Source organism: Macaca nemestrina, chromosome 18, assembly GCF_043159975.1.
Source record: "Macaca nemestrina isolate mMacNem1 chromosome 18, mMacNem.hap1, whole genome shotgun sequence".
Taxonomy (NCBI): domain Eukaryota; kingdom Metazoa; phylum Chordata; class Mammalia; order Primates; family Cercopithecidae; genus Macaca; species Macaca nemestrina.
In genome coordinates, this window is record NC_092142.1 from 11,671,565 (window position 1) to 11,696,002 (window position 24,438).

General features: G+C 51.0%; 1 non-coding gene across 3 annotated transcripts in view; it reads left to right on the forward strand.

Annotated features, from left to right (window-relative positions):
• Positions 1 to 24,438, forward strand: part of LOC105467764 (uncharacterized) — a 142,700-nt gene that overhangs the window by 52,974 nt on the left and 65,288 nt on the right. Inside the window, exons 2-4 of one of the 3 annotated variants that reach the window (XR_011616309.1) lie at positions 13,359 to 13,764; positions 16,712 to 16,908; positions 17,399 to 17,637. This is a non-coding gene — a transcript (uncharacterized protein). Of the gene's footprint in view, positions 1 to 13,358; positions 13,765 to 16,105; positions 16,194 to 16,711; positions 16,909 to 17,398; positions 17,638 to 24,438 lie in introns of those variants that run through there. The other 2 variants (XR_011616311.1, XR_011616310.1) reach the window with 2 other exon arrangements.

The following is a 24,438-nucleotide window of genomic DNA, read 5'->3' on the forward strand; positions in this document are numbered from 1 at the left end:
GTTTCAGTTCCCGGAATTGAAATGACATTGCCGTTCCCTCTGCCTGGAATGCTCTTCTGCATCAGGGCATGGCTGATGCCTCCCTACCTTCCAGATCTCAGCAAAGTGTCCTGGGGCTGCTGTGCCTGGAAGGGACACATTTTGGGTGCCTGCTTACATTATCTGCCCATACCACCGGATAATCGGGTGCTCTGTCTTGCCTCTCTGTGTGCTAGCTGCTTTACTCCACCAGATCACAATATCCTTAAGAACAAGGACGTCGTTTCGCTCACGGCTGCAGTCCCAGCACCTAGCAAGTCGTAAGTGCTTAGAAAATAATGTGTTCAGGCCGGGCAGTGGCTCATGCCTGTAGTCCTTTGTAGCACTTTGGGTTGGGAGGTCAAGGCAGGTGGATCACCTGAGATCAGGAGTTCTGGCTGGGCACGGTGGCTCACGCCTGTAATCCCAGCACTTTGGGGGGCCGAGGCGGGTGGATCACAAGGTCAGGAGATCAAGACCATCCTGGCTAACACGGTGAAACCCCACCTCTATTAAAAAATACAAAAAATTAGCCGGGCGTGGTGGCAGGCGCCTGTAGTCCCAGCTACTCAGGAGGCTGAGGCAGGAGAATGGCATGAACCTGGGAGGCGGAGCTTATAGTGAGCTGAGATCGCGCCACAGCACTCCAGCCTGAGAGACAGCGAGACTCTGTCTCAAAAAACAAAAAAGAGATCAGGAGTTCAAGACCAGCCTGGGCAGTATGGTAAAACCCATCTCTACTAAAAATACAAAAATTAGCTGGGTGTGGTGACATGTGCCTGTAATCCCAGCTACTTGGGAAGCTGAGGCACAAGAATCACTTGAACCCGGGAGGGGGACATTGCAGTGAGCCAAGATCGCGCCACTGCACTCCAGCCTGGGTGGCAGAGACAGACCTTGTCTCAAAACAATAATAATAACAATAATAATAATAGTGATCAGTGTATGAATTACATCATTCTCTCTCTCTGAAACAAGGACTTCGCCTTGTGGGCCATGGGTAGGTTTCAATGGTAGAGAATCCCCTAAAATTGTGGCAAAATATGGGCCCTGTGGAAGTGTTTTTCTCGCTGTGTCCATTTTAGGGGTCAGCATTTCCCGAAGACAGAACTATCGCTTTACCTAAGTAAGACTGCCCACCCCTGCAGTCGCCCTCTCCTTCCATTCTCGTTTCATTCTGCTTGTGATTAAACATACACCAGGCCTCCCATGCCGGTCGTTAAGGACACCAAACCATATGAGGGAAAGTTTCCGTCTTGGTCATTTGGGTCTCACAGTGCCATGCATACAGTCAGCATCTCATTCGTGCTGCCAAATGGAGGAAGGAAGTCAGATTCCACTTCAGCTGCGGGACCCTGGGCTGAAACGTTGCCTGTAATATCTACCCTGGAATCCACGAGCAGAGAAAGCAGCGTGAGTCTCAGCCTGGGAAGCAGATGGAACCACCTGGAGGTTTCTACAGATCGTGGTGCCCCACCTCAGGCTACTTGGATCAGTGTGTCCCGGTTGAGGCACCAGCATCAGTATGTTTTAAAAGCTCCCGAGACATGGCTGGGCGTGCTCTCTTCCGCCTGTAATCCCAGCACTTTGGCAGGCCGAGGTGGGCGGATCACAAGGTCAGGAGATCGAGACCATCCTGGCTAACATGGTGAAACCCCGTCTCTATTAAAAATACAAAAAATTAGCCAGGTGTGGTCCCAGCTACTTGGGAGGCTGAGGCAGGAGAATGGCGTGAACCCGGGAGGCAGAGCTTACAGTGAGCCGAGATTGCACCACTGTACTCTAGCCTGGGTGACAGAGTGAAACTCCATCTCAAAAAAAAAAAAATGTTCCCGAGGCATGCGATTCAACAACAACAACAAAAGGAATGAAGTTCTGAGAATTGATTTTAAACCACAATACTGCATTCAAACTACAGCATGAGTGAACCTGGAAAACATGTTGTGTGGAAGAAGGCAGGCACAGAAGACTGCTTATTATATGGTTCCATCTATAGGAAATGTCCAGAATAGGCGAATTCGTGGAGACAAAATTAGATTAAGCCTGGGCAGCATAGCAAAACTCCATTTCCATAAAAAACAAAAAAATCTGGCCAGGTGCAGTGGCTCACACCTGTAATCCCAGCGATTTGGGAGGCCGAGGCAGGCAGATCACTTGAGGTCAGGAGTTCGAAACCAGCCTTGTCAACATGGCAAAATGATGTCTTTACTAAAAATACAAAAATTAGCCAGGCGTGGTGGCACATGCCTGTAATTCCAGCTACCCAGGAGGCTGAAGCAGGAGAATCGTTTGAACCCAGAAGGCAGAGGCTACAGTGAGCTGAGATCACGCCACTACACTCCAGCCTGGGTAACAGAGAGAGACTATCTCAAAAAACAAAAAACAAAACAAAAAACAAACATTTTTTAAAGGAAAGAAAAAAATAAATAAAACCTTTTGTACACCCATGTTCATAGCAGCACTAGCAGCACTATTCACAATAGCCAAAATGTGGAAGCAACCCAAATGTCCATCAATGGGTGAATGGATGAACATGATGTGGTTTATATTAGGTTGGTGCAAAAGTAATTGCGGTGTTTGCCATTGAAAGTAATGACAAAAAACGCAATTACTTTTGCACCAACCTAATACATATGCTGCAGTCTAAATGCTTGGGCCCTCCGGCAATGCATATGATGAAATTCTAACCTCCACTGTGATGGTGCATTAGAAGGCGGGGCCTTTGGAAGGTGATTAGGTCATGAGGGCAGAGCCCTCACGAGTGGGATTAGCACCCTTACAAAACAATCCCCTGAGAACAGGTTTACACCTTTTACCATTAAAGATCCAACAAGAATTCTCCTTTCCAGTCTGTGAACCAAGAAATAGGCCCCAGCAGACTCTGGATCTGCCAGCACCTTCATCTTGGACTTCTCAACCTCCAGAACTGTAAGAAATAAATTTTTGCTGGGCGCAGTGGGTCACGCCTGTAATCCCAGCACTTTGGGAGATCCGCGGTGGACAGATCACCTGAGGGAAGGAGTTCAAGACCAGCCTGGTCAACATGATGAAACTCCATCTCTCCTAAAAGTACAAACATGGGCCAGGTGTGGTGGTGGGTGCCTGTAATCCCAGCTACTCGGGAGGCTAAGGCAGGAGAATCACTTGAACCCGGAGGCAGAGGTTGCCATGAGCTGAGATTGCACTACTGTACTCCAGCCTGGGCAACAGGGTGAGACTCTCTCTTAAAAAGAAAAAAAAAAAGAAAGAAGAAGCAGAAGAAAGAAATTTCTGTTGCTGATAAACTCCCTACTTTATGGTAGTTTGTTATAGCAGCCTGGATGGATTAAGATAACATACAGTGAAATATAATTCAGCCCTAAAAAGGAAGAGAACTCTGACACATGCGACAGCATGGATGTGCCTCAAGGACATTATGAAAAGTGAAATAAGCCAGACGTCAAAGGACACAGGCCGTTTGATTCCACTCATAGGTGGTACCTGGAGAAGTCAGGTTCAGAGAAATAGAAAGTGGAATCGTGGTTGCTGGGGCAGGAGGGAGGGGAAATGGGAGTTGCTTAATGGGTGGAAAGGTTCAGTTTTGTAACATGAAAAGAGTTCTGGAGCTGCATGGCAGTTATGGTTGCACAACAATATAAAAATGTACTTAACACTCCTGAACTGTGACCTTCAAATGGTTCAGGTGGTAAGTCATATGTGTATTTTATTACAATTAAAAATTTTCTTAGGCTGGGTGTGGTGGCTCACACCTGTAATCTTGTTGCATGATCCTTGGGGTTGCTTTTATGACCAGAAACCTCCGTGGCTGGTGGCATCTTTTGCCCAAGTTTTGCTTGGGCCCGCTGGGCTAGTTCTGCCCACAGCCTGGCAGGCTGTGCTCAGCTCACACTACCAGCCTGGATCCCACATTGCTTGGGCAAGCCGGGTGTAGCCTAGTGAGGGGTATGTGAGTAAGTGCACATGGGGTCTGGCCACTGTGCACAGTCAGGCACACTGGCGGCTACAACGGGGCAGGGACCAGGTGCCGGCACAGGCGCCAGCTCTCTGCGAGGTTGCTGCTGGACCAGGTGCACCACAGGCAGCCTCCACGGCTGCCACCAGGGAATGCAGTGGTGCCTGGAAGCTGGGAGGCTCCAGGAACCACAGGGCCCCAAAGAGGGAGTCCCAGCCCTGGCTTGGGCTCCCAGGTCTGGGCTGCCTGAAGGACCGCAGATCTTCTCTACTTCTCTTCACCTACAACATGGCAAGCAAGGGGCGTGTTTCAGCCCTGTTTGTGTTACAGTTCCTTCAGGCCTGCCATTCGGCAGTTCCTGAGTTCTTGTCCTGCTTCCAAGAAGAATGAGGTACGCAGACAAGTGTAGGGCGAGCAAGGTGAAGAGGAACTTTATTGAGTGACGGAATTGCTCAGAGGAGGCCTTGGAGTTGGTAGCTCCTCTCTGCAGCTGGTCGACCTGACATCTGCTCAGCTCTGGCTAAGTCTGGTGCTTTTACGGGTCTTAGAGAGGAGGAAATGCACACTGAATGGTCCATGGGTGGCTGTGAGTGGGCCCAGAAAAGGCACCACAAGGTTCCACTCTGGTCTGTGGGACTGGCAGCCCGGCCCACAGCCTTCAGGTCCTCCCTGGCCTGAAGGTGGGGCCTCACCAGTGACCCATCCCCCTCCACCAAGGAACCTGTCTGCCTTTTGCTGCCATTCATGGGCCCAGGCTGTAGGTGCCAAGGGGTGCCTTCAGGTCAGCACCAAGCTACCCTCAGCTCCCCTGCAGCTTCCCTTCTATGCTTGTCAGTGCCCAAAGTCCAGAGGGGCCTGAGGTGGCAGGGGACTGGCATGTCAGCACTGCCCTGGGTGTTCACACCTGGCCGGGCTGTGACAGTGCCTGGGCTCAGCCCCAGCTTTGCTCCAAGATCAGAGTGGGCACCAACAGCAGGGAGAAGTCAGGCAGTGGGAGCAGGCACTTCTGAGCCTGTGAGGCAGGGGTGCCTTCCTGGGCTGCCAAGAGTGCAGGGATGCCTGGGTCCACAGCTGCAATTTGGGCAGCTGCAGGTATGCTGGAGACAGGGAGCGCAGGGCTTCTGCCTGCTCTGTGGGGTGGGAGACCTGAGTCTGTAGCTGTGGTTTGGGTGGCTGCAGCTGTACCCAGGAGGGGGCAGGGCTCCTGCCTGCTCCATGGAGTGGGACGCCCAGGTCTGCAGGCACGACTTGGGCAGTTGTCGCTGCATCTGGGAAGCTCCCACCCCACCAACTCAAAAGGGGCGGGGCTCCCACTTGTCCCCACCTCCTGCCACCTCCAGAGAATATGCAGCCCCAGCCACACCTCCCTGCTGCAGCTGGTGTGATGGCAGAGGCCGCTTCAGATGGGCCACCACTGCCATCAATCCTAGTACTTTGGGAGGCTGAGGCAGGAGAATTGCTTAAGCCCAGGAGTTCAAGACCAGCCTGGGCAACAGAGTAAGACCCTGTCTCTACAAAAAATAAAAAATTAGCCAGGCATGGTGGCACACACCTGTGGTCCCATCTATTTGGGAGGCTGAAGTGGGAGGATCCCTTGAGCCCAGGAGTTTGAGGCTACAGTGAGCCAGTCCACCCCAGCCACTGCACTCCAGCCTGGGCAACAGAGCCAGACCCTGTCTCTAAAAAATAAAAAAATAAACAAAAAGTTTTAAAAATTATTGGCAGGATGCGGCAGCTCACGCATGTAATCCCAGCAGTTTGAGAGATCGAGGCAGGAAGATCACTTGAGGTCAGGAGTTCGAGACCAGCCTGGCTAACATGGTGAAACCCCGTCCTTACTGAAAATTCAAAAATTATCCGGGCGTGGTGGCAGGCGCCTGTAATCCCAGCGACTCGGGAGGCTGAATCAGGAGAATCACTTGAACCTGGGAGGTGGAGATTGCAGTGAGCCGAGTTTGCACCACTGCACTCCAGCCTAGGCAACAGAGTGAGACCCTGTCTTTAAAAAAAAATTATTATGGTATGCAGTAAGGTCCACAAATCTTCAAAGGAATTATACATGAGCACACACTCGTGTGGTGACCACCCAGACCAAGATAGAGAACAGTGCCAGCTTCCTGCCTATGCAGTCCCTGTCTTCCCTCCGCCCAGCTCCCTGGGGATCAGACTCTATCACCAGAGTCTGTTTCTGTGACCAAACATTATATAAACAGAATCACATGGTGTGTGCTTCTCTGTGCCTGGCTTCCTCCTCTGAACATGATGTCCATGTGCTTCACCGTGTTGATGTGTGCAATTGTTTCTTTGTTTTGTTTTGTAAGACTGGGTTTCACTCTGTTGCCTAGGCTGGAGTACAGTGGTGTGATCATAGTGCACTGCAGCCCTGACTTCCTGGGCTCAAGTGATCCTTGCACCTCAGCCTCTCCAGTTGCTGGGACTACAGACACAGGCCACCACAGTGGCTGATTTTTTTTTTTTTTTTTTTTGAGACGGAGTCTCGCTCTGTCACCCAGGCTGGAGTGCAGTGGCCGGATCTCAGCTCACTGCAAGCTCCACCTCCTGGGTTCACGCCATTCTCCTGCCTCAGCCTCCCGAGTAGCCGGGACTACAGGCGCCCGCCACCTTGCCTGGCTAGTTTTTTGTATTTTTTAGTAGAGACGGGGTTTCACCATGTTAGCTAGGATGGTCTTGATCTCCTGACCTCGTGATCCGCCCGTCTCGGCCTCCCAAAGTGCTGGGATTACAGGCTTGAGCCACCGTGCCCGGACGATTTTTTTTATCTTTTTGTAGAGATGTGGTTTCACCATGTTGCCCAGGTTGGTCTTGAACTCCTGGGCTCCAGTGATCTGCCCACCTTGGCCTCCCAAATTGCTAGGATTACAAAATTGAGCCGCTGAGCTCAGCCTGATGTGTGCAGTTGTATCCATTCCTTTTCACTGCTGTGTAATATTCCACTGTCTGAATAGACCATAGGTTTATCTGACCTGATGTCAATAAGCTCTGCTGTTCCCAGTTTGGAGCTGTCATGAATAACGCTGATATGTGTGTGCTTGAACGTGTCTTTTGGAGAATGTACCACCACATTTCTCTTGGGCATATCCTTGGAAGTGGGCTGTGTACGTGCCCAGCCTCGGGAAATCTGTGGCAAGCAGATTTCTGAAACATTGCACCAACTTACGTTCACAGCAGCAGTCAGTGGGGGTTCCAGTTGCTCCCCATCGTCAGCACTCTTGGTTTTGTCATTTTCACTGTGCACCTTCTGGTGGGTCTGTTGTGTGTGGGTAGCTCCTTATTTCAAAGTGATTAAGGTTAGAGGTCACTGGTGAGCCCAGGCCACAGGCTCTGGGATGTGTGTGGGCATCATGAGACCTTCCCTGAAGAATGCTTGGCTGGAGGGCCTTGAAGATCAGCTCTTGTCCAGTAAAGGCTCCTATGGAATGCATAGAATTACCTGGCGCTAGTTAGGAATGCAGACTCTTGGCTGGGCACGGTGGCCCATGCCTGTAATCCCAGCACTTTGGGAGGACAAGGCAGGAGGATCGCTTGAGCCCAGGAGTTCAAGATAACCTGGGCAACATGGTGAAACTGAAACTGACCCCATAGTCCCATAAATAGTTTTTTGGATAAACAAAGAAATTGACCCCTCCGGTCTGAAAACTTGAAGCTTTTATTTGTTTACCTGAATTCCTTATCAGGAAAGGACCTTCAGGCCTCTCAAAAAAGTATCAAAGAACTGAAACTAACCACCACATCCAGACAATGAGATGTTGGTGGGGGGGGCTCCAGGGAGGGGCCCTCATTCATCAGGATTGTTTCCTTGCCCCTCCTAGTTCCTGTTTTCTTGCACATCGTTACATTTCTTGCCTGCTATATAAACCCCTAGTTTCATTTGTTCAGGGAGATGGGTTTGTGGCTGACCTGTCATCTCCTCGGCTTAAAGCCTTCGTCCTTTCCTTGGTAATACTAATCATCTCAGTCATTGGCTTTCTGTGTGGCAAGCAGCAGGACCTAGACTGAACCCCTGGTGTCTTGGTTACAAAACCCATCTCTACAAAAAAAAAAAAAAAAAAAAAATATATATATATATATATATATATACACAGACACACACGTATATACACACACACACGTATATACACACACACATATGTATATGCACATATATACACACATATATATACACACAAACATACAAATATACACATATAGATATATAAAAAACTAGCTGGGTGTGGCGATGCGTGCCTGTAGTCCCAGATACTCTGGAGGCTGAGGTGGGGGGACGGATTGAGCCCAGGAGTTCGAGGCTGCAGTAAGTCATTATTGCACCACTGCCCTCCAGCCTGGGCAACAGAGCAAGACCCTGTGTCAAAACAAAAACAAAAACAAACCAGAAAACAGACTTTCCGGCCCACCTCCCACTCACAGGGTAAGGAACCAGAGGGGCCCAGCACGAAGTATTTTCACAGACCTGCCTGTGAGAGCCTCTGCCCAGAGCTCAGTGGTGAGGACAAGGGCTCTGCCTTTCCATAGCCTCATGGCCGTGGACTCAGGGCTTAGCCTGTCTGGCCTCAGTTTTCTCGTTTGTAAAATGAGCATAATAACAGTACCCACTTCACAGGATGTTTTGGGAATTGGAGGGACTCATGTTTGTACTATGCTTGAAACAGTCATTGGCACCTAGCTAGCACTCAATAAATGGCTGTAAAATTTAAAGTTAAGGCCCTGGCCAGGCACGGTGGCTCACGCCTGTAATCCCAGCACTTTGGGAGGCCGAGGCCGGTGGATCACCTGAGGTCAGGAGTTCGAGACCAGCTCATCCAACATGGCAAAAGCCTGTCTCTACTAATAATACAAAAATTAGCCAGGCGTGGTGGTGCATACCTGTAATCCCAGCTACTTGGGAGGCTGAGGCAAGAGAATCGCTTGAACCCAGGAGGCAGAGGTTACAGTGAGCCAAGATCGCACCATTTCACTGCAGCCTGTGCAACAGGAGTAAAACTCCATCTCAAAAAATTTAAGTAAATAAAGTTAAGGCCCTGTCTGGCCCAAGGGAAGTTGGCACTAGCATGACCTGAAAAATTGGTGCCATATAACTGTTGATTCCAGTTGGGACACTTTTGCCACCTGCCAGGCCCTGGCCCAGTGTAAAGCTCAAGTCCAGAGGGCTGGGGGTTGTGGGAGACAGAACTGTCACCTCAGGACTATCAGAGAGAGAGGGGCGCCTGGCTCTTATTTCTGCAGAAGCAGCTACAGGCACAGGTCCCTCACTCCAAGGAGCCTCCAGCACATGCCCACACCTTTCTCTGGTTTCACTTTCAGTTTCTTGGAAAGGTTGTCCTTCCCTACTCCAGGCTCCTCCCCTCAGTCCCCACCCAGGATCTGGGCACTGGAGGCGCCAGACATCTTGTGCCCTGTCCAAGGCTGGCAGATAAGAAATGCCCCTTGTATCTGCCAAGGTCAAAATCATACACACCCAGGTGGGGCAGTACCACCTCTGGGAGGTGTCCTGCAGAAGCCCTCCCAGGAGTGTGAGATGACTTGGCTCCACGGTGCTTGTGGTCAGAAACAACGGGAAAGAAGCTGTGTGCTCAGCAGCATGGGGTGGTGAGGAGGCTGCGGGGCATCCCACACCATAACCCACGAGGCAGCCTCTGTGAGCTGATGGGGGATCGGTGCAGGGCGGTAAGGGCCACGGCCAGGTCTGAAGGGAGAGCGGGCTCCCATTCACGTGAGTGGGAAAAGCAGTGTATGTGTCCAGGTGCACCAGGTTGTGCAGAGCATATCTTGAAAAGGCACACAAGGGATTGATCAAAGAGTTTGCCTCAGGCAGGATAACTCAGATCTGGAAATGGTGTGGGAGGGGAACCAGTTTTTTTCTGTGAAGTCCTTGGATGCTTTGAATTTTTGTTTAAATCATGTGCATGCATGATTATTGTTTATTCCCAGCCCCCACCCCACCTCAAGTACAGAAGAAAAGAAAGACACTTTCTTTCTTTAAACTAGTTTGCTGGGGGGCAGGACATCCTTTGTTGCTCATTTTCCGGGAGATGTAGGTCAAAATTAATTAGGGCTTTGGAGTCAGACTGTCTGGGTTCAAGTCCTGGCTGCCCCACTTTGTAGCTTCTTAGGCAAGTCGCTTAACTTCTCTGAACTTTTATTTTCTCTCCTGTAAAATGGCACAATATTATTGATATGATGGGGTTTCGTTTGTTTGTTTTGAGATGGAGTCTCGCTGTTTCACCCAGGCTGGAGTGCAGTGGCGCGATCTCGGCTCACTGCAAGCTCTGCCTCCTGGGTTCATGCCATTCTCCTGCCTCAGCCTCCCAAGTAGCTGGGACTACAGGTGTCCGCCACTGCGCCTGGCTAATTTTTTGTATTTTTAGTAGAGATGGGGTTTCACCGTGTTAGCCAGGATAGTCTTGATCTCCTGACCTCGTGATTCACCCACCTCGGCCTCCCAAAGTGCTGGGATTACAGGTGTGAGCCACTGTGCCCGGCCTTTTTTTTTTTTTGAGACAGGCTCTCCATCTCTTACCGAGGTTGGAGTGCAGTGGTGTAATCAAAGCTCACTGCAGCTTCGACCCCCTGGGCTCAAGCAATCTTCCCACCTCAGCCTCCTGAATAGCTGAGACTACAGGCATGCACTATCATGCCCAGCTAATTTTTTGTAGAGACAGAAGTCTTGCTTTGTTGGCCAGGCTGGTCTTGAACTTCTGGGCTCAAGCAATCTTCCTGCCTGGGCCCCCCAAAGTGTGGGGATTACTAGCATGAGACAGCTCGCCTGGCCTGATGTTAATATGTTGATATTAGTGTGACACTAACAGTTCCTGCCTTATAGGCTTGTTACGTTGCTTCAATGAGACAGCGCAGGGACATGCCTGAGAAAGTACCAGGCACCCCTACCACATGACGGCAAGAGTCAGTGTCTACAGTATACTCCCATTGCTATGGGCAGCGGATTGGGTGGAGATCTTCATGCCTATGTGCAGATGGGCAGGCTGAGGTACAAAGTAGGAAAGTCCCCGGGTAAGAGGCCTGGTCGGGGCCGTCAGTGCCCTGGATCTATTAGAGACCTGCTATGGGACCTTGGGGTGGTCCCTTCCCCTTGTCAGTGAATTGATGGGGTTGGAAAGCCTCTCCTGGGAATCATGAAATGCAGGTTCTCCAAGCGCTGGTGACAAGTGAGGTGGCAGCACCTCAGATCCTGTTCCAGGCCCCGGGACCAGGCATCCCTCAGGCTTAGGAGTCTCCGTCTGTGTCCTCTGTCAGCACACCCACTTTACCAAGCACACGACTTTCCCGGGGTCTTGTACTGCAGAATGCAGATTCTGACCCAGAAGGTGCTGGCAGGGCCTGCAGTTCTGCATTTCCAGCAGGCTTCCGAGAGAGGCCAGTGCTGCAGGTCCGAGGACCACACTTTGAGTAGCCAAGGTCTGAATTTGATGTGGGTCATGGTATACACCTGTGTAAAAAGCTATCAAGGCCAGGCGCGGTGGCTCACGCTTGTAATCCCAACACTTTGGGAAGCCAAGGTGGGAGGATCACCTGAGGTCAGGAGTTTGAGACCAGCCTGGCCAACATGGTGAAACCCCATCTCTGCTACAAATACAAAAACTAGCCCAGCATGGTGGCACATAGTCTGTAGTCCCAGCCCTTTGGGAGGCTGAGACGGGAAAATTGCTTAAGCCCAGGAGGTCGAGGCTGCAGTGAGCCATGATTGTGCCACTGCACTCCAGCCTGGGTAACAGAGTGAGACCCTGGCTCTTAAAAAAAAAAGAAAAAGCCATAAAGCTGCACATTTAAGATGAGTGCACTTGGCTGGTCCGAAGGGAGTAAGTTATCTCAGCCAGTTGTTCACAGGCAGTTACAGATCCAACTCCTCATTCTACTCTTTCCCCTTTCTCACTACTGCACTTGACTAGTCTAAAAGCCAAAAAGGGCCGGTGCAGTGGCTCATGCCTGTGATGTCAGCACTTTGGGAGGCTGAGGTGGGTGGATCATTTGAGGTCAGGAGTTCGAGACCAGCCTGGCCAACACGGCAAAACCCCATCTCTACTAAAAATAAAAAGTAATTAGCCAGGCCTGGTGGCACGCGCCTGTAATCTCAGCTACTGGGGAGGCTGAGGGAGGAGAATTGCTTGAACCCGGTGGCAGAGGCTGACTGAGCCAAGATTGTGGCACTGCACTCCAGCCTGGGTGACAAAGCAAGACTCCACCTCAAAAAAAATAAAAATAAAAATAAAAAGAACAAAAAAGATGAGTGCACCTTACTGTGTAGGTTATGCCTCCGTGAAAAAAATTCTACACACACACACACACACACACACACACACACACACACACACACACACAGATGATTCTGGGTGCTCCACTGACAGAGAGTTGAACATAAAATAACATTGGTTTAAAAAAAAATCCAGCCTAAGAAGGGTCGCAGGATGAACTCAGAATGGTTAATGAACCATGAGCCAAGTGGGGAGTACTGACCACCCACAGTGCCCCTTAACCCTCCCCCACCACCCCATCTCCTCTGTACAGTCACCCTCCAACACACCCTCCCCATCCAGGTGCTAGGGCGGGATGCAGGCGCCTCACATTCCCGCAGCCTTGCCTGTCTCAGGAAATGCGTGTGGTCTCCAGCTCTGGCCGCCAGGAGACAAAGCCACCCGCTTGGTTCCTTGGCCCCCGGCAGGAGGGGGAAGGGGAGAATTTCCTTAGGAGAGGTTCCAAGAAGAGGGATTACTGCTTCAAAGGGAGTGCACCCTTTCAGGCGGCTGAGAGCTGCTGCGCCACCTTCCAGAAGGGGCCCGGTGCCCCTTCTTGTGCCCAGCATGTGGGTCCCGGCTGGGTCTGCCTTAGGGCCCACTCTCCTCCTGTCCCCTGCTCCCTCTCTTGCAGTTGGTGACCCCTGGGGTCTCCTCTGAGTGGCCGCTGCCGTCGGTCGCCCACCCCCCCGCCACCATCCTTGCTGTCCCCTGTCTTTGCTGTCCCCTTGGTGGGGATGGATAGTCCCTTCCTTTCCCCTCCCCCACTGCCCCACTGCCTCACTCTAGTCATTTATTTCCTCACTGAGGTCCTTGTCCCTGAAGGGCCATGGAGCTGATTGACCCAGCGTGCTTCTCTGGGTCCCGTGTGTGTGGTGGGAATCCTCACATTGCCTTGTTGTGACCGTGGGCCATTGCATTACCTCCCTGTGCCTTGGTTTCCTTGCCTCTAAAGACTAACCTCATGGGGTTGTTTGTAAGGATGAATGCACAAATGCAAGCTGAGTCCTTAGAATTCTTGGCACATAGCAAGTACTCAATAAACCGCCTGGCTGCTGTGCACTGGGGACATAGTCCTTTGCTCTCCGGAAGTCTGACCGTGCCCTGTCCCTACCTTACAGGGCCATCCATCAATGCTGGTGAGCTGAGCTCAGCTGACAAGCCAGCCTTGCACAGAGCGCTGCCCCTCCTGCTGGTCCAGATCCCTTCTGTCCGGAGGAGGATTTCTTATCCCCAGATGATGCCTGGCCTTGTTGGGAGCCTCCTCACCCACCCGCATACCAACCCTCTGACTCCCTCCACCTCACCGCCTGGGGACAGGAAGAGAGCAGGACAGCAGCGGAAAGGGGTGCTGCTTATGTGGCTCTTCTCAGAAGCAGGAGGCTCCCAGGCCAGGAATGTGAAACCATTTTGCAGATGAAGAAGATGAAGTCCGAGAGTTTATGAAACAGACCCAATGGGCTTGCTCTTCACTCTTGGCATCAGGAATCTGGAACCTGGGCCGGTGTCTGGAACTGCTGTGCTCAGGTAGCTTGCCTGGAAATCAGGTAGCGTGGCGGGACCCCAAAATCCCACTGTGGCCGACCATGAATCTGCCGTGGTTGTGTACCTCTGTTTTGCTTCCCAGAAACGAAACTTTGGCAACTGGAGGGGGATGGAGTGGGGCGGGTGAGGTACAGCAAGATCAGGAAACAGAACCGTCATCAAATGCCTGCAGAACGTGAGAGAACCAGCAAGTGCGATTAAGCACCTGTGTGCTTCACAGCCATTACGGTGGCTAAATCTCACAACCACATGGTGAGGAAGGGTTTCTGTTTTCATTTTTTAGATAAGCAAACTGAGGCTCAGAGAAGTAAAGTCACTTGCCCAGGAGACTCACAGCTGGAAGGAGGCAGGGCTGGAATTCATCACTGTTTTTGAATGTTCAAAAGATACTTTTTATTTGCCTGTTTTCAAAAAATATTTCTCCCTTACTTTAGACAATTAGTAAAAGTTACAGGAGCCAACAAAAAAGGTGAGGGAGAGAGCTATCATTCAAGGCCTTTTCAAAAGAGTTATCAATCTGAAGAATGATAAAAAGACAGATTATGGAATTCAAAATTTTTAAAACTCCTTGCATTAAAAATAAGTCAATATTTGTAATAAAATCTTGTTTCTGGCTGGGCGTGGTGGCTCATGCTGTAATCCCAGCACTTTGGGAGGCCAAGGCGGGCAGATCACTTGAGGTCAGGAGTTTGAGACCAGCCTGGCCAACATGGAGAAACCCCATTTCTACTAAAAATACAAAAATTAGGCCAGGCGCCGTGGTTCAAGCCTGTAATCCCAGCACTTTGGGAGGCTGAGGCAGGCGGATCATCAGGTCAGGAGATCTAGACCATCCTGGCTAACACGGTGAAACCCCGTCTCTACTAAAAAATACAAAAAACTAGCCGGGCGAGGTGGCGGGCACCTGTAGTCCCAGCTACTCGGGAGGCTGAGGCAGGAGAATGGCATAAACCGGGGACGCGGAGCTTGCAGTGAGCTGAGACTGTGTCACTGCATTCCAGCCTGGGCGACAGAGCAAGACTCTGTCTTAAAAAAAAAAAAAAAAAAAATTAGCTTGAGCATGGTGGCACATGCCTATAATCCCAGCTACTCAAGAGGCTGAGGCAGGAGAATCACTTGAACCTGGGAGGCTGAGGTTTCAGTGAGCTGAGATTGTGTCACTGCATTCCAGCCTGGGTGACAGAGCAAGACTCCACCTAAAAAAATAAAAAAAAAAATTGGCTGGGCGTGGTGGCTCACACCTGTAATCCCAGCACTGTGGGAGGCCGAGGCGGGCGGACCACGAGGTCAGGAGATCAAGACCATCCTGGCTAACACGGTGAAACCCTGTCTCTACTAAAAATGCAAAAAATTAGCCGGGCATGGTGGTGGGCACCTGTAGTCCCAGCTACTCGGGAGGCTGAGGCAGGAGAATGGCGTGAACCTGGGAGGTGGAGCTTGCAGTGAGCCGAGATCTTGCCACTGCACTCCAGCCTGAGCAATAGAGCAAGACTCTGTCTCAAAAAATAAATAAGTAAATAAAATAAATTTAACAAATTAAAAAAAAAATTTTAAATCTTGTTTTAAGCAATTATTTAGTTTTGTATTAGTGTATTTTTTAATATTAAAGATGAATCTCTAGAAAGATTATTATAATTTCTTTTTAATTATAGCCAGCTGGATTATACATCTCCTTTAAAAATTCCTTTTACTAACTTTCTTACGACTTACATAGACCATTCACAACGTAATTTTTTTTTTTTTTTTTTGAGACAGGGTCTCACGCTGTCACTCAGGCTGGAGTACAGGGGCATGATCATAGCTCACTACAGCCTCAACCTCCCTGACTCAAGCAATCCTCCCACCTCAGCCTCCTGAGTAGCTGAGACTACTGCATGCACCACCACACCTGGCTAATTTTTTATTTTATGTAGAGTCAGAGCTCACTATGTTTCCCAGCCTGGTCTCTGACTCCTGGACTCAAATGATCCTCCTGCCTCAGCCTTTCAAAGTGCTGGGATTACAGGTGTGAGCCACTGCGCCTGGCCCAGGGCTGGAATTCAGACCCAAGCCCTCATCTCACAGGCTGCAGAACTGAGCTCACATTCCATTGCAGGGGGAGACAAGTGATGAACAAATAGATAAGATTAATTTAGGCAGAATGATGTTTTGGAGGAAGTTAAAGGATGAGATAATAACAGGATGATAGCAAAGGGGTGGAATCTAGACCAGCCAGATGGTTGGGGGTGGGTGGGGGGGCTCTCGATAGAAGCCGTGTTTGAACTAAGATGCGGAGGAAGGGGAGGAAGAGCCAGGTGTGTGAATGTCAGATGAAACAGTGTCCTGGGTGCAGCAACAGCACGTGCAAAGGTCCCGGGGTGAACTGAGCCTGGCGTGCGGAGGAACAGAAAGGCCTGCGTGGCCGGAGCTCTGTGAGTGACAAGAAGGGATGAGCTGGGGCTAGAGAAGTAGGCAGGGGCCTGGCAGGTCACGTGGGGAGGAGTTTGGGTTTATTCTGAGGTTGGCAGGAAGCCACCAGGAAGGACTGAAGCAGGAGGTTAATGAGATTTTTGGGAGCCACAGCCTTACCTCTCCTCAGCCCTGGTTAGGTCGCGGGTAGGGAGTGCCTTGGAGGATGGTTATGGGAGTACCCTGAGGCCCTGAACCCTGGAACTGTTCCAGACTTTGACGTCCCCCATACCTGGGATCGGTTTCTTGCTCTGCCTCTTAATGGTTTTGTGATCTTGGGCCCATAGCTTCAGTTCTCTGAGCCTTAGTTTCCTCTGCTATAAAAATGGGGATGTCAGCCAGGGGTGGTGGCTCACCCCTGTTATTCCAGCACTTTGGGAGACTGAGGCCGGAGGAATGCTTGAGCCCCGGAGTTCGAGACCAGCCTGGGGAACATAGCCCTGACTCTACTATATATATACTTTTTTTTTTTTTTAATTAGGCAGGAGTGGTGGGACATGCCTGTAGTCCCAGCTACTCTAGAGGCCGAGGTGGGAGGATCGCCTGAGCCTGGGAGGTCGAGGCTGCCGTGAGCTGTGGTGGTGCCATCCTCCCTTTGCAGAGCAGGCCTTGAATACCAAGCCCTTGGCACAGAGCCAACAAGCATGAATGGTGCCCGGTATTCCTGCAGTTGTTGCTGTGAGTATCCCAGCAGCACCTTTTCAGACCCAAGGCCGGTCGTGTTCTGGCTCCCTGGCAGTCCCCACTGTGCAGGGGAGGCTCTGAGGAATTGCAGGAGCCTGGGGATGGCCCAGGTCCCAGAGCACCCCATTCCTATTTCCTTGCCAGGGCCAGCTCAGCAATATTTCCGTGGACATCAAGGGTTCTTTCCTGTGGGGGCAGTGCAAGGAGGGTCCAAAGAGCAAGCTCCTGTGCCTCCGGGGGTGGGGGTGGGTCAGGGAGCCTCAGCTTACCCACTTGTGACAGAGCCATAGTAACCTCAGATCTGTTCAGCACTGGTTCCCTGCTTTGAGGATTTCAAAGATCAGCAGACTTAAAAATATAAACATGGAGGCAGGGGTTCCCAAACCCCCGGTCACAGACCAGTACTCATCTGTGGCCTGTTAGTAACCGGGCTGCACAGCAGGAGGTGAGCAGGTAAGTGAGTGAAGCTTCATCTGTGTTATAGCCACTTCCCATGACTCACATCACCGCCTGAGCTCCGCCTTCTGTCAGATTGGCGGCAGCAGTAGAGTCTCATACGAATGCAAACCCTACTGTGAACTGCGCATGCGAGGGATCTAGGTTGTGTGTGCTCCTTATGAGAATCTAATGCCTGCCGATCTGTCACTGTCTCCCATCGTCCCCAGAAGGGACCGTCTAGTTGCAGGAAAACAAGCTCAGGGCTCCCGGTGATTCTAAATGATGGTGAGTTGTATCATTATTTCATTATATATTACAATGTAATAACAGAAATAAAGTGCACAGTAAGTGTAATATGCTTGAATCATCCTGAAACCATCCCCTACCCACCAGCCCATGGAAAAATTGTCTTCTACAAAGCTGGTCCCTGGGCCAGGTGCAGTGGCTCACACCCGTAATCCCAGCACTTTGGGAGGCTGAAGTGGGTGGATCACCTGAGGTCAGGAGTTTGAGACCATCTGGCCAACATGGTGAAACCCCATCTCTACTAAAAATACAAAAATTAGCTGGGCGTGATGGCGGACACCTGTAATCCCAGCTACTCCAGAGGCTGAGGCAGGAGAATCACTTGAACCTGGGTGGTGGAGGTTGCAGTGAGCCAAGATCGTGCCACTGCACTCCAGCCTGGATGACAGAGGGAGACTCCATCTAAAAAAAAAAAAAAAAAAAAGGTAAAAAGAAAAGAAACTGGTCCCTGGTGCCAAAAAGGTTGGGGGCTGCTGTATGGAGGGATTGATAGAGTTAACTACCAATTTTAAAAATTTACAAGCCGGGCGCAGTGGCTCACGCCTGTAATCCCAGCACTTTGGGAGGCCGAGACAGGCAGATCACGAGGTCAGGAGATCGAGACCATCCTGGCTAACACGGTGAAACCCCGTCTCTACTAAAAATACAAAAAAACTAGCCGGGCGCAGTGGCGGGCGCCTGTAGTCCCAGCTACTGGGGAGGCTGAAATTTGCCAAACATGGAGTTGCAAAGGAACCAAATATTATCTATGGTTTTCATCCCTTCCTTGAAGGAAAGATAATTAGCTGATGCACGTGTGTCAGCTGCTATCATCAGATGGAAGCTGGTCCCTGAAATGCCAAATGCGGCTCTGGATGCTTAAGAACTCATTGAGAGATGCAGGCCCGGGGACAAGAAGTAGCCATGCACCTGTGAGGTGGCAGATCTGGGGTTCAAGTCCTCAGGGGCTGGCTCCCCCGTCTGTACTTTGCACCCCCAAGACCAGTGGTCCTCAAGCATCCATAGGCACCAGTGTCACCTGCAGCACCCACCTGGAGCTCCAGTAGCCAGGTGGACCTGAGAATGGGCATTCCTCACCTGTCCCCAGGGGGTGCCAGTGCTGCTGGCCCCAGGCCACCCTTCAAGAACGGCTCCTAATGGGGGCTGAGCAGGATGGGTCTGCTTGTAATCCCAGCACCTTGGGAGGCCAAGGCTGGAGGATCCCTTGAGGCTAGGAGTTCAAGACCACCTTGGATAACACAACAAGCTCTCATCTCTAAAAAAACCATACACACATGCAAACATACATAGGTGCACGCACATGTGCACACACACATGCACATACACATACATGTATATACACGTACATGTGTACATATATACACATGCATACACACATATGCACTTACATGCATATACACATACATATATGTATGCATACACATACACACATGCATATACACACACACATACATGCATGTGCACATACATGCATACACACATGCTTACATGCATATATACATGCATGTATATGCACATGCACACTTGCATATACACATACATGCACATATACATGCATTCCAACACTCTCTGCTCTCCTGTGCCCCAGATGAGCTTCTCCTTTATGAAAAACCTACTCACTTGTTCTAGTTTCTCTTTTTCCTTTGAAGACATCAGGGATCAAACCCATTCTGGGACCCGTCACATGGGACCTTCAATTGGGGCCAGGATACGAGGTCTGGGGCTCCCCCACTTCCAGGGCTGTGTTCCCATCTGACAAGATGGTGACCTCCACTGTCTCTCTCCAGGAGGCCAAAGGTGTGAGGAGGGGAATCCAGAGAGATGCTTGGTGAGGAATTTTCCGGAAGATGGCCAGTTCCTCAGGCAGCATTAGCACTTACTGAGGGTCCAGGGTGTCTAGACACGATTTTCTTTTCTTTTTTCTGAGATGTAGTTTTGTTCTTGTTGCCCAGGCTGGAGTAAATGGTGTGAGTTGGCTCACTGCAGCTTCCGCCTCCCGGATTCAAGCAATTCTCCTGTCTCAGCCTCCGGAGTAGCTGGAATTCCAGGCTCCCACCACCATGCCCGGATAATTTTTTGTATTTTTAGTAAAGATGGGGTTTCACCATGTTGGCCAGGCTGATCTTGAACCCTTGACCTCAGATGATCCACCTGCCTCAGCCTCCCGAAGTACTGGGATTACAGGCATGAGCCACCACGCCTGGCCCAGACACCATTTTCTGTATCGATCTATCAAATTTTTGTTGAGAGCTTCCTAGGTTCCAGGCAGCCATTGTTCTGACGTTTTACATCAACTCATTTAATTTCCCTTATGAGGTAAGAACTGTCATCCCCATTTTACAGATGAAGAGACAGGCACAGAGAGGCTGAGTTACTTGCCTGAGGTCCCACAGCAAGTAAGAGGCAAGGCCAGGATTCCAAGGAGGCCAGGAGGCTCCCGGCTCTCTGTTGGCCCAGCCCTGGTCTTCTTAATGAGATCCCAGATCAAGGCTCGGATGAGGGAAGAGCTGTGCCTGGCACTGCTGCTGGCTTTCCAGGTTAAAACATTCCAGGGACCATTAAAAGTGTTCCCAAAGAGATAAATCCACGTTCTAAACCCCCAGAACCTGTGACTGTGACCTTATTTAGAAGAAGGGTCTTTGCAGATGTCATTAAATTAAGGATCTGAGGATCTGAAAACGAGAACATGGGTGGACCCCAAATCCAGTGTGAGGTGTCCCTGGAAGAGAGAGGCAGAGGGAGATCTGGGACATAGACATGGAGGGGAGGAGGCCCTGTGCAGATGGAGGCAGAGGCTGGAATCACACAGTTCCAAGCCAAGGAATGCCTGGAGCCACCAGAAGCTGGAAGAAGCAGGGCCCTGCTGAAGCCTTGACTTCAGACTTCTGACCTTCAGAACTGCAAGAGAATCAAGTTCTATTGTTTTAAGCCACTGAGTTCATGACTTGTTACTTGCGGCCTCGGGAAACTGACACCCTGGGTAAAACCCCTCCCCTCTCTGGGCCTCTGTGTCTTCACCTCTGTGCCCACCATGCAGCTCCTGGGTCCCCTGCTCACTGGTCCCTGACACCAGCTGGCCAGGGACCCCTCAGTACCTGTGGGGAGTGCAGTGGGCTGGGGGACTCCCAGAACTGCACTGGGCAGGCCCCGGCAAGTTTATGCCTGGAGCTGCCTCCCTTGACTGATGCACTGGGCTGGGATCAAGAGGCATGAGCTCTGCTGCAGACCCCAGTGACCTTGAACAAGACATCGTTGCCCTCTGGGCCTGTTTCTTCTGGGAGATGGGAGCCCTCTCACCTGCTAGGTTTGCTGGGAGGGTTCACAGGGTTCTTTAAACATGGCAGGGTCTCAGTCTGTCGTGGACTTCATTGTCATTGGTTTATTATCTGTCTGTCTATTTATCTATCTATCTATCTATCTATCTATCTATCTATCTATCTATCTATAGAGATGGGGTCTTGCTGTGTTGCCCAGGCTGGAATGCAGTGATGCAATCATGGCTCACTGCAGCCTTGACTGCCCAGGCTCCCAAGCAGCTGGGACCACAGGCTCATGCCACCACACCCAACTAAGTTTATTATTATTTGTATAGATGAGGTCTTGCTATGTTGTTCAAGCTGGTCTCAACTCCTAGGCTTAAGCAGTACCCCCACTTCGGCCTCCCAGAGTGCTGGGATTACAAACATGGTATGCTGAGCATTTCAAATTTCAAATTATTTTATTTTATTATTATTTTTTTGAGCCAGAGTCTCGCTCTGTCACCCGGGCTGGAGTGCAGTGGCACAACCTCGGCTCACTGCAACCTCCCTGTTGTGGGTTTAAGCAATTTTCGTGCCTCAACCTCCTAAGTAGCTCGGATTACAGGCGTCCACCACCATGCCCAGCTAATTTTTGTGTTTTTGGTAGAGATAGAGTTTCACCATGTTGACCAGGGTGGTCTCAGACTCACGACCTCAAGTGATCCACCCACCTTGGCCTCCCAAAGGGCTGGGATTACAGGTGTGAGCCGCCATGCCCGGCCTATTTTATTTTATAGAGACAGTCTTTATTTATAGAGACAGTCTTACTTTGTTGCCCAGGTTGATCTTGAACTCCTGGGCTCAAGCAGTCCTCCCTCATTGGTCTTCCAAAATGCTGGGATTACAGGTGTGAGCCACCATGCCAGGCCCATTGTTATTCTTTTAATGAGCTTTTTCCTGAGCCCCTACTATGTGCCTGGCCGGACATGAAACCCCTCTCAAGGAAATAGAGTTTGTCTGATGCTGATAATGACCTTCATTTTAGTAAAGAGGACTCTGAGGTCCAGAGAGGTTAAGACTTTTGTGGAGGAGTACAAGCTGGCCCAGGTCCCCCCACACTTTAGTGCCCTGTGACTGCTGGGAGCTTCCTGGTTGGACAGGCAGGGGAGAGCTGGCAATTTGGCATGTTGGGAGAGGGGGAAGAGCAGGCAGAAGAGTGTTCCTGGCCGAGGGCACACTTCAGTGGAATCCAGGAGTGTGGACTTTGATGCCGGGTAAGGCTGGGGCAGCAAGGGGCCCAGAAAGTGCCACTGGCTGCAGTCACAGTGGGCTGAGCCAGGTGTTCTCTGTTTCTGAGGCTGACCTCTGTGAACTCTGAGAGAGAGAGAGAAAGACAAGGGATGTTGGTGTGCACTCGTGTGCATGTGTGCACAGCTGTGTGGTCTGGCAGGCTTGTGAGATGGTGCGCATGTACAAGCAGCTGTGTTGTGTGTGCGGTGCTGCTTGGAGGCCATGGGCCTGGGCTTTTGGGTGTGTGTGAGTGTGTGTGTTTCCACTGGTGGAAAGTGGGTGTATCTCTAGGCAGGAGCTGGGAATGTCTGTGGGCCCGAGGTCTAGGGAGAGCAAGCCTACAGCTGTAAGTGGGCAGACCACGTGAGAGGGGTCTGGGAGCCTTTGCGTCTGTGTGCCTGCGCCTCAGAGTGTCTGCATGAGTGGAGGAGTGTATGCACACCTGTGTATGCAGTCATGCACATGCATGTGTGTGTATATGCATGTATATATGCTTATGTGTATGTAAGCGAATGTGCTGCTTGTGTCTGCTCTGTGTGTCTGCTTGTGTCTGCATCTGCCTGAGTGTGCATGCGTGTGAGTCTTGCTTTCACATTCAGTGCTAGTCAGAGGTTCCAATTCCTGTAAACCTCATGGTCTCATTTTCCAGCAGACATCCCACAGCAGTGGCGGTGGGCACCACAGCCTAGGCTTGGTCTGACCTATGGCTTCCCCCTTTCAAGCCTCTGGCTGCAGGGTGTAGAGGGGATGTAGGTGAAAGCAGGACACCTGGTCCCCAGCCGGCCACAGGCCCCACCATCCCTGGCATTTTTGGCCTGAAGCCACCCATGGGAGTCTGAGGGAAGTGACATTACTAGGACTGGCCAGGGTAGACCTGCCCTGGGAAATGTGGGTTCACCTTCATTGTACTGAAAGTGAAAATCAGATCATGCCTCTCCTCTGTCTCTCTTAAAACCCTCCAAAGAGTCCCTGTTGCATTTCACGCAAAACATGAGTCTCTACCCAGAATCTCAGGTGTCACCAGGACCCTGCTGGCCAGAAAGACTTGGGAAGGAACCACCCATGGCATATCCACAGTGTCACTCTGGGCTTCGGGTCCCGTCCTGTAAAAGCTGAGTAGGAAGTCCTTGCAGGGGGCAGGGATGATTGCGTGCTTGTGGCCATTCCTCTGTCCAGTGGGTAGACACTGGGAGGCTCTGGAGACTTGGCCATGAAGGAGACAGCCCTCCCGGTGGGCCAGAGCCTTTTCACTTTGCATGTAGCCATATGAGATAGTAAAGAGCGGTTGCTTCCCCATGCTTTTAAAAATTTTATATTTTATATTTTATTTTTTGAGACAGGGTCTTGCTCTGTTGCCCAGGTGGAGTGCAGTGGTGCAGTCACCACTTACTGCAGCTTCGATCTCTCAGGCTCAAGTGATTCTCCTACCTCAGCCTCCAGAGTAGCTGGGACCACAGGTGTGCACCACCACACCTGGCTAATTTTTAAATTTTTTTCTAGAAACAGGGTTTCCCTATGTTGCCCAGGCTGGTCTCGAATTCCTGAGCTCTAGTAATCCTCCCGCCTCAGCCTCCCAAAGTGCTGGGATTACAGGCGTGGGCCCCCGTGCCCAGCCCCTCAGGCCATTTCTGTGCCTGAAATAACACTGGCTAACCATGGTTGACATTTCTCTTGTTCCCAGAGTGAAACGAATGAGTGCTGCTTCTTTAATCCTGCAGCTACCCCCACATGGTCAGCACTTACGTTTTCACTCTTATTTGGCAGATGAAGAAATTAAGTCCTGTTAAGGAAGGTGCTTAGGATCACGTGCTAGGAGGTGGTCGCGCTGGAATTCAAATCCAGGCAGGTGCTAGCTTGAGAGCCACTGCTCTGTAAAGCCTTTCTCAGGCCTCCGCTCAGGCCAAGGGAGGAGGAAGGAGGAAGGGCCCTCAGGCAGGAGCAGCCTGAGCAAAGGTCTGGAGCTAGGACCGAGCATAGGCATGTCAGGAGAGAGGGGGAAGAGCTCTTTGGCTGCGGGGAGCAGTGTGAGGTCAAAATGGAGAGGCAAGAGGAGGGAGGGGCGTGGAGGTCCTTGATGCCGGCATGAACACTCCGGGTCTTCTGTGGGGTGGGCGGCACGGGGGAAAGCTCCGGCTGGGTGCCCTGGCTCAAACTATCCTTGTCTCGGGCAAGGACACCTGCATGGACCCAGTCGTTCAAGCCCCAAACCAAGTCCATCCTTGACTTCTGTCTTTGTCTCCCCTCATCAGGC